Source organism: Coenobita brevimanus, chromosome 21 (genome assembly GCF_032717465.1).
Source record: "Coenobita brevimanus isolate Jiangsu-jjx chromosome 21, ASM3271746v2, whole genome shotgun sequence".
Taxonomy (NCBI): Eukaryota; Metazoa; Arthropoda; class Malacostraca; order Decapoda; family Coenobitidae; genus Coenobita; species Coenobita brevimanus.
Window position 1 is genome coordinate 35,896,209 of NC_136974.1, and position 16,262 is coordinate 35,912,470.

General features: G+C 37.0%; 1 protein-coding gene across 1 annotated transcript in view; it reads right to left on the minus strand.

The window, feature by feature from the left end:
• Nucleotides 1–4,870: 4,870 nt before the first annotated feature.
• Nucleotides 4,871–16,262, minus strand: part of LOC145392258 (phosphatidylinositol 3,4,5-trisphosphate 3-phosphatase and dual-specificity protein phosphatase PTEN-like) — a 63,923-nt gene continuing 52,531 nt past the window's right edge. Inside the window, exon 12 of the mRNA XM_080266724.1 lies at nt 4,871–6,442. The gene's annotated coding sequence lies outside the window, so the exon portion shown is untranslated. The remainder of the gene's footprint in view (nt 6,443–16,262) is intronic.

The following is a 16,262-nucleotide window of genomic DNA, read 5'->3' on the forward strand; positions in this document are numbered from 1 at the left end:
TGAACCAACAGCACCCATAAATAAAAATGTAAATGGTTAATTCTCAACCTACTGTATACTATTACTCATAACCTGTCAGCAAAAAACTTGCTTTAATTTCTTATATGGTAACACCAGGGAACACTCACTTCTGGTACACTCAAAATTCAAATTTCATGCTTAGATTTTTTCTGAAATTCTGTTGTGTATTTGAGTGGAACAAAATTTTCTTTGAAGCATCAGTGTTTATCAAAATAAAATTTATGAATCATTACATGCATGTCCATAAACATAGGTAACTATTAATTTGCTTGTTATATATGTAGCTCCATCATCTCAATCCATGGGCACTCCTGACAGTGCTTACGTAAAACAACCAATACCCCAGAGAACAAAGATATATCAGAGATACTGACCAATTCACAAAAATGCCTCCCTGCCACAACAATCACAGTATGCCATGCAACACTCTCAGCACAAACAAAAGTTGGACAATGATCTGAACTCCTGCCATTTCTCTGCTTAAACTCTGCCAGCACTAATATCAAATAAAATCCCAACTATAATGCTATTTAAAAATTCTGAATACAGCAAAGCATTCACAGATTACAGTATGCCCCAATATTTACGTCTTGGTAGTGAACAGCTTCCTCACTGCACTGAAAGCATGAACATCTGTTCAATAAAAATACACTTTGGGGGGAATTTTCCAATTAGGTATAGAGGAGTACAATCCTGTATCTATCTTTGAGAGGCAGTGCTCCATACTTACATGATGGAAACAAGTCTGACTCAAGCAAGAATGGAACACTGCCTATCAAAATGCAAGTTTGTATGATTCTGAATATCTCAGTTTGGTAATATCCATTTGTACCTAGCTAAAATATACTCTCCATCAAGTTCAACCTGCACCTGAGTTTAAGAAGACTGACTGATATATTTGGGCCACTGGCTAACTGAACTGTTTAAGCCTACTGTAAGCAAAACTGAGGGGAGGTGGTAAGCAAGTGATTAGAGAAGTGGTTTGCTCTCTGAAAGGACATGAGTTTCATTCTAGGCTGGGGCTGGGAACATTTTGACTATGTGTATTTTGATAAAACAGGTACTACTGATCTCCCACAAGACCCACTGACATGTCATAAAAAACACCTCTGCTAATACCAACACAACAGTTCTCAATGAGACAGTCCTAACATATATTCATAAAGATGGTGAGTGTTAGTGACAAAGTGGAGGCATGTGATAGTGTGTTACATGTAGGACTGATATATATATATAAAACTACGAATAACTAATTCCATTGCCTATTAACACTCTCGTGATCAAGTAATTCCAGTATTCTGTTACACCTAATTCCAAATTATTTTATTTGACTGAGTGAGTTATAGGAGCCTGAACATTAACACAACTCTCTCATGGTTGCATCTTCCTTAACATTCTATTACAGCTGATACAAAATGCCCCTCATCAGGTAACTGTGTGTCAAAGGTGCCTAAGTGTTAATACTGCCACCCATTAACCTTTCACTGTCAGGACCACTCTACTACTGTATTCTATCCCACCTAATGTCAAGTTAATTTATTTAGCTGAGCAAGTCATGACAACCTAAGTGCTAAATCATACTTGGCATCAGACACTAAAAATTCTGGCTATCAGACTATATAGTGAACATAGTACCTGTTTTTCGCTCACAATGGACATAGCTAATTCTGATTTTCAATCCTTGAAATATGGTGTGCCAAACTTTACAGTACTTTATAATGAAACTAACTCAAAAGCAACATCAGGTACGGTATTCCAACAGCACATGTTTGATTTTTAAGTATGCAAGTCTTCAGGAGGAGGCCATTGTAACACTGTTGCTGTCAAGTGTAAAAAACAGTTGTAATATTCTCATTTTTCCTGTAACACAACTTTCATAAGCACTACACCTGTTATGGAACATTTACCTTTTTTAATTTTCAGACTTCCAAACACAGTACTAACCACCTCACTCACTCTGATCTATATGCAACATGTTGTACCAAAAAACATAAATAAATAAATACGGTAAGTAAATAAATAATTTAAAATAAAATATTTCTGCAGGGGTGAAACTCCGAGGCCAATACTGTGATAACCATGATTGTACCAGGTCAAATCACTAGCAGTCAGTAACTGCTCTGTCCACTTACTATCATTTTTCTCATTTAAATACGTAACAATTTTCAACTGGTACAAATGTGTCCACTCTACAATGAGAAAAGGGATATAATGAGGAAATAAGTGTGTGACAGCACAGAACTGCAGAAACACTTTTAAATGCTGAATATTTAGGATATGACAATGTGATGATGCAAAACAAAGCAGAAGCAGAGGGAGTGGAGGAATTATACAAAAACCACGGATGGGAGGTTAAGGGAGAAAAAAATCTCTCACAATATCAAGACATCTGCCGTTAGATTCATCTTCATAACTCAGATTTGTTTTTGCAAGAACAATAAGAACCAAACAGCCAATCCCATTTTCCCCACTTCAAGCTGTACAAGCCTGAGGCTGGGCTACTGAAGTTCATTACATTTAAGGGTAGATGACCAGCCTATTTTTGGCAGCATAAAAATTAAAGATGGAGATAAACGCCGCTAGACACTTAGCCGCAGTGTCCATCTCTGTATCTTAGGATTTTGAGCCTGTGGTGGGTTATTCACCCACTATCCTAGGACACAAGGTCATTGCATCATCCAGGTTACCAAAGTTACCCCTCCTAGGTTTTACTGTAGGTACTCATTTTACCTACTAATCCACCAAGGATAAATGGACATTTGAGTCTAGGTGTTGTTGTAGGTACTCATTATACCTATGAACCCACCAAGGGTGAATGGACATTAAGGTGCAATAGCTGCCTGCATCAGGATTAAAATCCTGGTGCTAATGGACATAACCAGCAATGCCAATTACTTGGCCAGTGCAGCTTAACAGCATTACATGACTGGAAAGTCTTTCTAATCACCTCTTGGGGATCAAACCTACGCATGGTAATGACTTTGATCTGGGTGTACTACCATTAAACCTTGTCCTCCCCGTAAAAATAAATCCTAGCTATGAGAGACATTTGATCATATGGTTTTCAATGTATCAATATCTTCGCCATTAGGGCCCAGCATTTTCCTTGTCATTAATGAACACACAAATCTTAGTTATTAGCGGAAACTAAGTATAACGTTGTTAGAGAATCAAACTGGTGCTCTGGATCTCCCCGCTCCCAAAGTAAACACGAGAATTTGGGTTGTAATAATAATCATGAATGTGGAAAAAACAAGGGAGACGATCAGTAGCCAAAGATATGTGGTAAGTCCTCATTCTGTGTTCTATAATACCACAACTTTTCACACATAACTGGTAGTGTAAACCTAGAGGAAGAGGCAAATCAGTTTTATGGGTGGCAATGGAACCTTAATAAATAACTTTTGTCTGGCTTACTGAAGACGGGATGCTGTAAGAACAGAATGTCATAAAAGGCAACTTTTAACGAGGACTCTCTGTACAATGATAAACAGGTGAAGAGACTAAAAGAGGGCACAAGTAGACAAGGATATACTCAAAAACAAAACAAAAGATCTTAGAACTAATAATGCAGCCCACAGGCACATATTAAATGCACAAGAACATTTTAACACAAGTATGTTAGTCAAAGTTGTCTACAAGCTTGTACTGAATTTTCAGCAAGTACTTGTACCTTTTTCTATTGAAGTCTCAGTCAAATGCAAGTTTTATAAATCTTTTGAAGCAAATTATTTCAGATGTTAGTATCAATTCTGTTTGTAATAAAAATGAAAAGCAATACAGGTAGTTTAAAACTGATGGGATGTTATTTTCATCTGCACAGTACCACTAAGTGCAGTGTTTCCAAACACCTACCATTCTTCCCTACAGCATGCTGCACAACAAAAATAATATAATATTAAACGCAGAATTATTTAACTTTTCTGTAATGATTACCAATTCGTAGCCTAATGCCATATCTCAAGATTTTTTCACAACTGTCTAAAACTTTCAATGATTCAAACCCTACATTTCTTTCCATAATGCACTACATTATTATCCCTAAGTTATGGCCCTACACAGTATATGTCCTTTGACTAATAAATACTGATGTTAATTATGGGCAATATATTTTTTAGATACTGCTTTTTGATTCTGTAATGAATTCCCTTCACCCCCTTTAATTCGGTGACATACATTTCCACTTTATTCTTGCATTTACAAATATTTTTATTAAGCTTGGGAAAAAATTTTCAAAACCAGAGTTAGGTATACCCTCCATCATTACCATCACTACAGGGATACTCTCCCACACTAAAGAAAATAATCTGGAAGCCACAAGAAAAAAAGAAAACACCATTTCAGAGGGTTAATATGCCACAAAAGATGCGCATTGTCCATAATCAATTACAATTACTCCAGAATCCAAATCGCTTAGGATGGATGAAAGTGCAACAGATTTAGAAAGGGATTACTAAAGGGCTTGGAAAGTTATGTTTAAGGTAGCAGTGGAGTTCATTCTCATTGGACTAGGCATTCCAACATGAGGGGGCACATACTTCTAGAAGGATGGGTTAATTTTATGTAAGGGTACGCTGAGTTAGCACACAATTACTTAAACAAGACAGATTCCGTCAAGGTGGAATGAGTGTGCATTCAGAACACCTATTACTTGCTTTGTTCAGGCATTTGTATACAATGAAAAATCCTCCCTTTACCAAGCTACACAATCATCTGTCATTTATAAAAATCAGGAAACAGGTATGCTTATATTATATATATATATATATATATATATATATATATATATATATATATATATATATTGTATATAAACATAAAAGTTGGGTTTTGAAGTACAGGCAACAGGTATGTAATTGTGTTTATGTAGACATGAGTACATACATATACATAATACATGTATAAAATAGCCTTGGCATGTCTGCCATACATACCAGTACACACAACTATACATTCATACCAGTACATATATAAATCTAGTCAGTTACACTCCTCATATACATATATATACACAGATTCACAAGTTCATGCAAAGGGTAGCAAATATTCATATGCAGTCAGTGCACATGACTTTCCTCTATATACATGCACACACTCACATATCCACATACACATACACACAAGGAGAGGTAGATATGGATTAAATTTTCATCTTTTCTAAATAATCAGTGAGCCTGAAACCAATTAACCAGAGTTCAGCTCAATGAATTTAAATACTACAAAATACATATAAACAGACTTAGCCTCTCTTCCTGAAGTATTGTATCTGTACTTTCTTCTGCCTAGGATGTAAAATTTACAATTTAATTCCCTACTCATATATTGCTAATGGGGGGGTGGGGGGAATGTACATGATGGCTGTAAAAAACAACAACATATATGCAATGAAAATAATAATAATAATAATAATAATAATAATAATAATAATAACAATAAAAATAATAACAGTACCGTAATATCCACTGACACAATATTATATCAATACATAATTTGCTGATTACATATTTGATGATATAAGCAATGAAAATGAGGAAGTCTTCAGAGAATACATCTACAGTATTCACCAAAACACACAAACACACACACACACACACACACACACACACACACACACACACACTCAAACAGAGAAAAATGCATCAAATACGAACAAATACAACATGGTATGTCTAAAATGTATATAAACAATTGCTCTGTCCACCGCTGACCAAATGAGAGAGCGAGAACAGCCATGGAGATTTTGTAGCTGATGCGATGGGATGAGGTGGTGGTGGTGGGTGATGGTGGTTGAGGTGGTGGTGGTGGTGGTGGTGGTGGTGGTGGTGGTAGTGGTGGTGGTTGAGGGGGAGGAGAAGGGTGCAGGAGGAGCAGAGGGTAGGAGAGACCCAAAAATACAGGAGACTGGATAGTTCTGCCTCTTGTGGCCATAAGCTAAAACTGTGAAGAGGAAGGCAATCCTCCAGTGTTTTACAATAATTTATGGACAACATGATGAAGACAGAATATGCTTAATCTCTCACCATCATTTAACTGCACTGTATACAGTAATGTGAGCTGTACACCAACTAAACACCCTTTCATAAAGGCCTGTAAAAAAATTAGTCTTGCCTCACCCTTGCAAAGTTATGTTTTATGCATATGGCCCATGGTCTCAGATCCACCAAACCTGTCGAGGCTTGAGCTGTGTTCTGCACTGTCCATACACTGGGTTACTGAATTTGGTCACAGTCATATACTGTATATCAATACAGCAGAAGCTTCAACATATTGGGTGCAAATCATGCCAAACTCATGGAGATATTCACTCTCATATACTATGGAGTCTCTCGGGGGCAGGTCAGGTTACACCCCTACAATCCCCCTCCCCCCCACGGCAGGTCCCGGTGTGCTGCTGGCTACAGGAGAATCTCCAAGCCCTCCGCTGAAAGGGAGTAGTGTGTTATGTCTGAGATCACTTGCTTTCCACAATTTTCACGGTACTAACCATTCTCTCAATTAACAAGACTTCTTTTTATTCCATTACTATCACCTCAAACTTTTTTTCCCACTTATTCCACATTTCCCAAATCTCTCCTCTCTTCTATCCAGTCCTAACTACTGTACTTTATTTCCTCTTTTCTTCTTGGCTTTCTCTTAATATTAGCATCTTCACCTTTTCCCACTTTCTCCAAACTTTCACTCCTCATCCCACATATGCTTACTCCAGTCTTACAAACCAAACTATACAGTACTCTAATTCTGGTCATATTTCCATCCTTTTAAACATCTCAAAACACAGCTAAACGTTCTTTTATCTAATCTGTCTGGTTCATCATCCTAACTCGCAACTCCACATTTCGATAGGGTGGCAAGGCACAGAGCAGCTCTTTACTGTAATATATCCCTTTGTTTGCCTTTATTTTCTAGCTTTCTGCAGTTCATTTTTTCATATCGCACTCAATACTTTTTCAAGCACTTGTGACTTCTTGTTCCAACAACTCTGACCTTATTTCACTTCATCCTATTCTCATCTCCGTCTTTTCTAATTCAAACAACTTATAAAGCATATCTAAGCCTTCCTCTTTCTCCTTCCATGACCACCTATTGTACTACATTAACAAAAATACCAAGCTATAAAAAAAAAAAAATGACAACACTTTTAATCATAATTCAGAGTACTGTACTGTACTTTACACAAAACAACCAACTCAATCACACACACACACACACACACATTAAACTGCCACAAAAGTTGCACACATGCATAGCTCTTGTAATGAACATTTATACAGCTACCACATATGACCATATCAAAATAAAGGCTTCAACCCATATAACCTTCTCTCACTATGATGACATCTTTTGTCAGTTAATCTTGTTACCACTGGGTAATTTTATGTTCCTTAAGAGCAACTTTGCAAGTGAGAGAGGCTAAGTAAAGCCTGATCTCCTCTAAATTAAAATAATTAGGGGGTACCAAGACTAAACCTAAACATGATATCAACAGGTTAAAGGAGTTAACTCCTTCACTGTGATGATATACTATGTATTCTATTCTTGCTAACTCCAGACAAATTTCTTCAACTTCAGAAAGGCCTCTCATAGAGAAGGGGTTATTGAAGGCTATTCCTGAGGCGAATAAAATCACTGGAGACTGCGGGAATAAAATAAATATCATCAGCTTTAAGTGGCAAATGTGCAGATGATGGTACTGTACTATACATATGCTACACATGCTCATACAGTCATACATTCACTGAACACATGCACTGTAATAACATACTAGACATGAGCAACCACCTTGGTTTACAAAAACAATGTCACTTCTCTTACTATGTATAAACAGATGTAAGAGATAATGTGCATAATGGAGGTGATCAACTGACAAAATACTTAAGATCAAAACTGGTCATTATACCAAAATGTCTTTTATCATCAAATTTTCAAGTTTCAATGCACACAAACAAGCATACTGATTATACAGTCAGTGACAAAAGTTTACTGGATATTTCACATCTTCTCACTTTGCTCTGTTGGCCAATATTACCATGCTGAATCTTGTGTTTCTCTGCCCACAAATATGATGCAGCACTAAGGAACGTACTTGATATTCCCAATACACCGTAAGTGTTAAGTATGCATGTGACATAATGGGTGAACTTTTGTCCTTGATGTACAATGATCAACTACAGCATATCAAACACTACCTATCCTACAACACTTATATTTAACTCCACCGCACATCTGACCAGAAACTGGATTATGAATAATACCCAGTGATCATCCAATTTTTTAACCCTTTCACTGCAGACTTTGGGTCCAATTCTGTGCCACATTATTACGGCTGTTACCAAAATGACATCAACACACATATTTCTGGCAACACTAATCCAATATCAGTATAAGCTACTTTTATCTGCAAAGAAGATATGAAGAAATAGCAAACTACTGTTGAATTGTATGGTGTGGACTGAGTAGTCTGCCTATGTGCAAATGCTATTACCAACAATTACTGTACAGTTAGCCCTTTGTAGTGAAGACATTAATATTATACTGAATTTCTACTTCAGACTGGTTGATATCAAACAATTTGTAATCCATGACCACTAACAGGTTATCGGCAGTCGGCAGTTACAATCTGACTTTTTGTACAAAAGAAAAAAAAAAATCAGTTGTTTCAGATTCCATTATTAAATGAATTACAAATTAAAAGAAAACAGTATTGTGTGTTTTATATCTCTTTAAAAATAATTTACAGCATACGTTGCAATATGACAAAAATCTAACTAACTACTTACGATGATAAAACCCATTGTGAACAGACTATGGCTTAGCTGCTGATGAGGCAAATTATTTCTAAATTCTTTGCTACAATATACTTGTAGGTCTTACGAATGTTCAGACGAGAAAATTGAGGCCACGGCAAAAATAAATAAATAAATAAAGAGATGTTAGATTGCTTTGGGATACCACAGTGGTAATTTTTCCAGTGGGTGTAAAGAGGGGTGATTCTCATGCATTAATAAGACCTCCAACATACTTGGAAGCAATGTAAAATGGCACATTTTCTTCCTCCTTTTTTTTCTGTTTTCTATACAGTGCAGTCCTCAAAATCAAAATTCCACATTTTTGTTTTGTTTTTAATCCCAATTAATTTTAAAAGATTCAGTTTATTTCTTTATTTTTTACACATACATTTACTACAAAAAAAAAACTCTTGTTCAGTTACCAGGGTCACTGTTATACTGAAAAAAGTGCCACTGTACTTTACAGTCACCCAACACAGCTCAAGCTGGCTGTACTTGAACCACGAGATTGATTTAGCAGTTTTCTGTTCTGCCCCAGTGGTAGGAGAAATCATCAATGTTTGCTGCAGATTTTTCCTACCTGAACCATCAAAAATATGATTAGAGGATCATAAATTTGAGAATGGATACAGTGAATGAAAAAAGAAATGACAAATATGTGGATGTCTATACTGTACATGTAAAAGATGGCAATTGTAGGCAGATCCAGTTTTCCAAAAAATTCAATTTTCCAAAAGCCTCCTGATCTAGACTTTCAGATTTGGGGAACTGCACTGTACTGTATTAGATAATAAAAAAAATGTTAATTTACAATTTTACAGTTCAAACAGCATTGACGTCTAGCAATAGCTGGGGGCGCTCGCCATCCACTTACTCAATATGGTGCAGCTCTCAGGTGACTGCCTATTCCTCTCTTCCTTCCTTCCTTCCTTCCTTCCTCTTTTGTTTTTCTTTCCTTCATTCTTCCCTCTTCCTTCTGTCCATGGGTGACTCTACACTGAGTGACAAGCCAAATGGTTTCCTGTCCACCAAGAAAGCATTTACTATGCTGGGTGGTAACCATATAACCAGGTTATAGTGTCTGGTGGTTTAGTGGGCAATTTTAGTACTCCAGCCAGATTGAACCAAGGGGTGGTTGGGGTTTATTGCTCTCATAATGCCACTCAAGGATGGATGAGGCTTGTCACTCTCATCTTAAATGTCAGGACCAACTTGCCTTGCCCTGGGCTCCTATGCTCCTCATGGGGCAACACAGGGTTAGCTGATGATGATGATGACAAACAGCACGCTATAATGGACAGAACTGATCCGCATGGAAGGTAGGTGGAGCCTTCCCCTAACAGTACTCAGGTCACAACATGGGAAGCTAAACAATTTTTCGTTTTTTATTATTACAGTATCATTATTCCCTTGCAGTCTCTAGTGGACTCTTGCCTCAGGAAGATACAATAGCAGGAGATGTGTGGTGTGTTTTCCCACCAAAAACACATACACATGCCAATGAAATACAATCATAAAAAGAGCAAGACTCACAGGTGACCTGCATCAGTGAAAGAGTTAAGGATCGCCAGGGTATTGTTAATAGAAAATTATCATCTCCATCCAACTTTGTGCCTGGCATACAGTTACTAATAATACTACAGGTTCTTTGGCAAGTAAACTCAAATGGATATATACAAAGCCAGGCATACAAACAAGGGTCTTTTTAACTGCTTCAATTGAAATGACGATCATTAGACTGCGTTTTACAGGTATACCTCGATATATGATACCCCTAGATGTGATACCCCGGCTTAACGATGGGGGTAGAAATAACGCCATACCCTGCCTAACGATGGCCAAACACTGGTGTAATGATTGGTTTTGATTTAGTTTTTACTGATTTTTGATGGTATTTAAGACTAAAACTGTGTGTTTAGGTTGATTTATAATCTGTTTTTAGACTTAATATTAATGTGTTTTAGCCATATGTGGGGTGAACATTGTCAGTTTGGGGTACAGTTTACTAAGCTTGATAATTTCCACACTTACATTTCACGATCTTCAGATTTTATTTATTGGTCTTAGCGAGTTATTTACAGGTGTTAGGCTTAGGTTAGCTTCTTTTACAGCTGTTAGGACATTTAGATTGGCTTTAACCCTTTAACCACGGGTGTCATCCCTGAATGACATTGCAAAAACTGGATCAAACCGCGGGTGTCATTCTCAAATGTTTGTGAATATTTTGAATACTGCGCATTTTTTCCATGCGTCAACTGTTTCAAGGAAGAGTAGCTATTAAGTTCTTTCACTCCAGCCGACCCCCACCTCCCTCCTCCCTCCTCCCACCCCCCGGGCCCCCCACCCCACCCCTGACCAAACACGCATCAGTATCTGTCCAGCTGTGTGAGTGACAACACCGCTGATGTGGCAGTGAAGTGCGGGCAATTACAGTGCCTTCTACCTGCCTCAGTGAACACAGAGTGGGTGTTTATCGTATGTGCAGTGTTCATATATGTTTATAGTATTATTATCAGAATGAGGTTGGCATTTGGTAATGGTGTGTGAGCGAAAAATAGTGATTACAACACTGCTGATGTGGCAGTGAAGTGCGGGCAATTACAGTGCCTTTTACCTGCCTCAGTGAACACAGAATGGGTGTTTATCGTATGTGCAGTGTTCATATATGTTTATAGTGTTATTATCAAAATGGGGCTGGCATTTGGTAATGGTGTGTGAGCGAAAAGTAGTGATTACAACAACGCTGATGTGGCAGTGAAGTGCGAGCAATTACAGTGCCTTTTACCTGCCTCAGTGAACACAGAGTGGGTGTTTATCGTATGTGCAGTGTTCATATATGTTTATAGTGTTATTATCAAAATGGGGCTGGCATTTGGTAATGGTGTGTGAGCGAAAAGTAGTGATTACAACAACGCTGATGTGGCAGTGAAGTGCGAGCAATTACAGTGCCTTTTACCTGCCTCAGTGAACACAGAGTGGGTGTTTATCGTATGTGCAGTGTTCATATATGTTTATAGTATTATTATCAGAATGAGGTTGGCATTTAGTAATGGTGTGTGAGCGAAAAATAGTGATTTTAGATCGCTCACTTCTAATGGCACTGCCCATCCAGTGATAGTCAACGAAATCATGAAACCTACATCATTGCAAAGCCGAAGGTTAGTACTTTCTAATGGTACCTTATTTTTCGCTCTAGATTTATTCTGTGCAGAGTTATAAAGGTTTAAAGTTTGTTTACATTTTGGCTGGAACCCCCGTGAGAGAGGCCAGTCGGGGCAAAACAATCCCCACGGTTAAAGGGTTAAACTTGTTTTGGGGTTAATTTGGGTGGGTTTTCGACTTGGCTGGGGGGGAAACCCAAGGCTGAAAAACGCATCCCATTACCGGGTACATGTTAAATCTACCCTGATGTACGATACCCAGCCTAACAACGAGTTTTTATCTAACCAACTGCATCGGGGTATACCTGTATAAGTATTCTGGAAGAGCCGTGTGAAATACTGTAAACTTTTCAGTCATTTTTCACACCTACTGCAGGATTACGCTTGATGAATGGGTCGCGAATTGTCAGTGTGGAGTGCAAACTTTGACTAAAATGTTACCATGTTTGGTTAGGTATAAGTGGGTTGAAACACATGATGAAAACACGATTTTTCTAACCAGTTTTGCTGCACCACGGACATATGAAATGTTTAGGGCTGCCGCAGCCTAGGGGTTAAATAAGCCACCAGATTAAAAATGCAGAAACTGTGTACAAAGACCAACAGTACTCAGTGTACACACTCAAGTCATATGTCTCACGTCATACTGTTCTCAAATGCAGGACACTATTTAATCAAGCACTCTTTTCCTTTTACAAGCCACTTTATCCAGATATAAAAATAAAAATACAGTACAGGGTCCTATACCGAATGGCAAATGTAGATGTACAGTATATAAAAAAAAGAGTAGCTATCACAACAACAATTAACACTTTTACCTTAGCTGGGATACAAGTAACTGATTTAAAGTTCAGCACAAGATCAGCACAATGCTTTAAGTGCCTTTATAATGCAAGTTATTGAACAGTTTAATCCAAAGACTGCAACATTCCTTCCAGAAAACATGGTGGACAAGCACCGCATAACAGTATGGTACAGTACTGTACTTTTTAAAAGGGGGAATAATTTTAGAAGCTACCTGGTTAAATTTGGCTCAAAATGTTATCAGTTGACTATTTGTATAGGAATGCCATTAGTGACATACACGCCAGTGATAAATTCCTTTCACCATTGAATTCAAAAGTCAAATCTTCTAGCATTCACCCTAACCATACTTTGGTACATACTGGCTTGTAAATGGGATTAATCCCTGAGTTAGACCTCATCAGATCATACAGCCCTGCTGGGGTTACAGGAGAGTGCTACCCCTCCCAGCACAGCAGCCACCGGACGGGGTGCGAGCTCACAACCTCATGATTACGAACCCGACACCCTACCACTGAGCTATTGCACTCCCCGGCCTGTAAATGGGCTGGTCAATACTTGAAAATATGCATATTTATCTCACCAAACAAAAAACTATTTGGGATGAAAATATACATTATGTACACTATGGTATTTCTATGAATTGTGATAAAAGTTGTGAGGCACAATTTAATTGTGAATACACTATGAAAGATGCTGACCTAATATTAGAAACATTTATACTTTAGCATGTTCCCTTTTATACAAAAAAAATAAAATAAATAAATAAATAAATACTGTAAATACCAAGTGCGAGAAATTCTAATGCTGCTGTTTATAGGTTAGACATATTTGATATCAATTCCATGTCTTTGTGTTTTTTGATGCAAAGGATTAAATCAGAAACTTCACTTCACATCCACTGTGCAGAATTTTCAATGCAAAATTATACTGCCATAAGCTGGGGAGCTCAAAATACAATCAATTTAATTACATTTTCAGACTTTCTTCCTAGTTTCTAATGATTTTATTCAACTAAAGAAGGATCTGTAGCAGTGAATGGGTTAAATAATGCAATAGCTAACCCCTCCAGTTCACAAGATATCTCTAACTCATGAGTAAAACCATTTGAAGAGAGCATGAATGTAAACACTATGTTACTGGATTCAAAAGGGTAAACACTGAAAGTGACATGGGGTAGTTTTGTATCTATAATCATCTATCTATCCAAATACTATACTGTACTTCCCATCAAAATATAAACTTCCCATCAATCCATTCTCTAAACAATCATACATTGTCATTCACAATCACTAATCATTTAAAAATCACACTCACAATACAGAAATACAAAAACAAACATTTCATCAAGCACTACAAAACATCGATTCAATAGGGTTATCACACTGTGCTATGCAGACTGGTCATGGCAGTAACTGCCATATTTAGTGGTGCTCAAACTGCATGATATTTTGTCTTAGATTACAATAATTAACACTTTCAATCTCTGGACATTTTTTTTACAGTTTGTTTTTGTAGTCTGCAGATGATTTTATTCAAACAAGGAAAGACCTCTTGTATCAACTAGGCTCATGAAGGCTCTTTGTTAACCCTTCCAGTTTGAAATGTCTCTCCTTAGCTAAATAAAACTGTCTGAAGGTGGCATAAATTAAAAGTATACTACTGTATGCCATCAGAGTGAAATGGTTAAAATAGTGCTCATTACTGGAATGTTAAATAATGCAGAAATGATATCCATATTTAAGTCTTAACAATCAATTAACTCTTTGGTAACGTGTCTCTATTGTTACATGAAGGCCAGAAAAAATATAGCCCAGTGTGAACCATCAAAATCCTTGCAATAAAAAGGCAAGCAAATAAAGGCCATATTCAAGGTGGCAGAGGAAGCTTAGTGGCACCTATTCGTTAACAATTATCCTGCATGTCATACCTTAACACTCTCTTGTATCTTACCTATGTTGGCTTAATACCAATATAGTTTGCTTCAATAACACACAAGAGGACACCGAGGTGCAATGTGCTGAATAAATCCTTAAGGAAGTGGTGTTATGATATATCCAAAGCCACTTGTAATATGACCTTGGGAACCATATTCTCATCAGCTAAGGAAACTTCCTAGCACCCCTTCCTCAGCAAATAAACTCTCTTGCATGCTAATCATGTCTTCTCATTACCAACACAAACTGCACACAACATAGAAGACAATACTGACATACTGCATGCAGAAATAAACAGGTAAGAAAAAGGTTTTGGGGAGCCTCAGCAGCGAATGATATCATGGCCCAGAGGCAATAAGCTCTATCACATAAATACACAGACCACAAACAACATACTATCTAGCTTACAAGACGCTTGATCCCTTCAATCAGATAATGTATTATGTTTTATTCTTGCTATTTCCAAATATTTTTAATTCTGGTCAAGAGGTCAGAGATAGCCTTCATTAGCCCCTTTATAACATGAAGTGTACCCTGAGCTAAATAAAATAGTCTAGCATTAGCAAGCATAAAAATTAAAAACACATCACTGCAATGAAGGGGTAAATATCATAAAACGAAGAAAAAGATGAATTGTAAAGGGGCAACAGCATTCAGTACCCTCACTATAATATGATCTCTGTATAATCATAGCATACTGAAAACTTCAGGGTAAAAATATACATACAACAGCAAGACACATAAATCACAGTGCAATACAATCATAAGCCACTGCACAACTCTCCATGCCCTACTTAACATTATATATATATATATATACACACACACACACTACAAACATACTTATATGAATATTTGTGCTAAATGGCTGCAACAACAATGAAGTGAAAAAGTAAGGCAGGTAGCAATACAAAAACATTAAACTACAAATGGTATACTGAAAATTGTATACATTCATAAATCTGTACAGTATATGTGTCAACACTGTGCAATTAACAAATATGTTTTGGAATGCAGCTAAACATTAAAAAAAAAAAAAAGTAATACTAATGCAATCACTAAGCAGCTATTATGTCTACAAAGGTGACCAATGTATTACTGCATGAGATTAACTGTATACTGAGTGTTTTATATACAAAACATACCACTTACCAGAGAACTTCTCATAGTTCACTGTTAATGTTTCACAGTTTATGTTCTGCAATATCTACTTGGTCAACTTAACATCCCTTCTGTGCTTAAGCAACCTTGCTGAACTTTATATAGTAATGCTGTAATACTTTCTATTACTAAAAAAATATGTATGTTCTGACATGAATCATCTATACATTCTCCAAATAACCCATTTCCAAAACCAATGCTATGACACGCAGAGGCTTAGTTTGTTCCTCAGCACAGAAAGAAAGTGCAGGGCACATCAAATGCCATGGCAAGAAAGAGCCAAATGTTAAGAGTACCTTTACAATAACAGTGTATCCACAGTGGAAACTGGAATAATAAGTTTTTGCATACTATCACTACATACAAGTACAGTACTACATTAAAAATTAAAA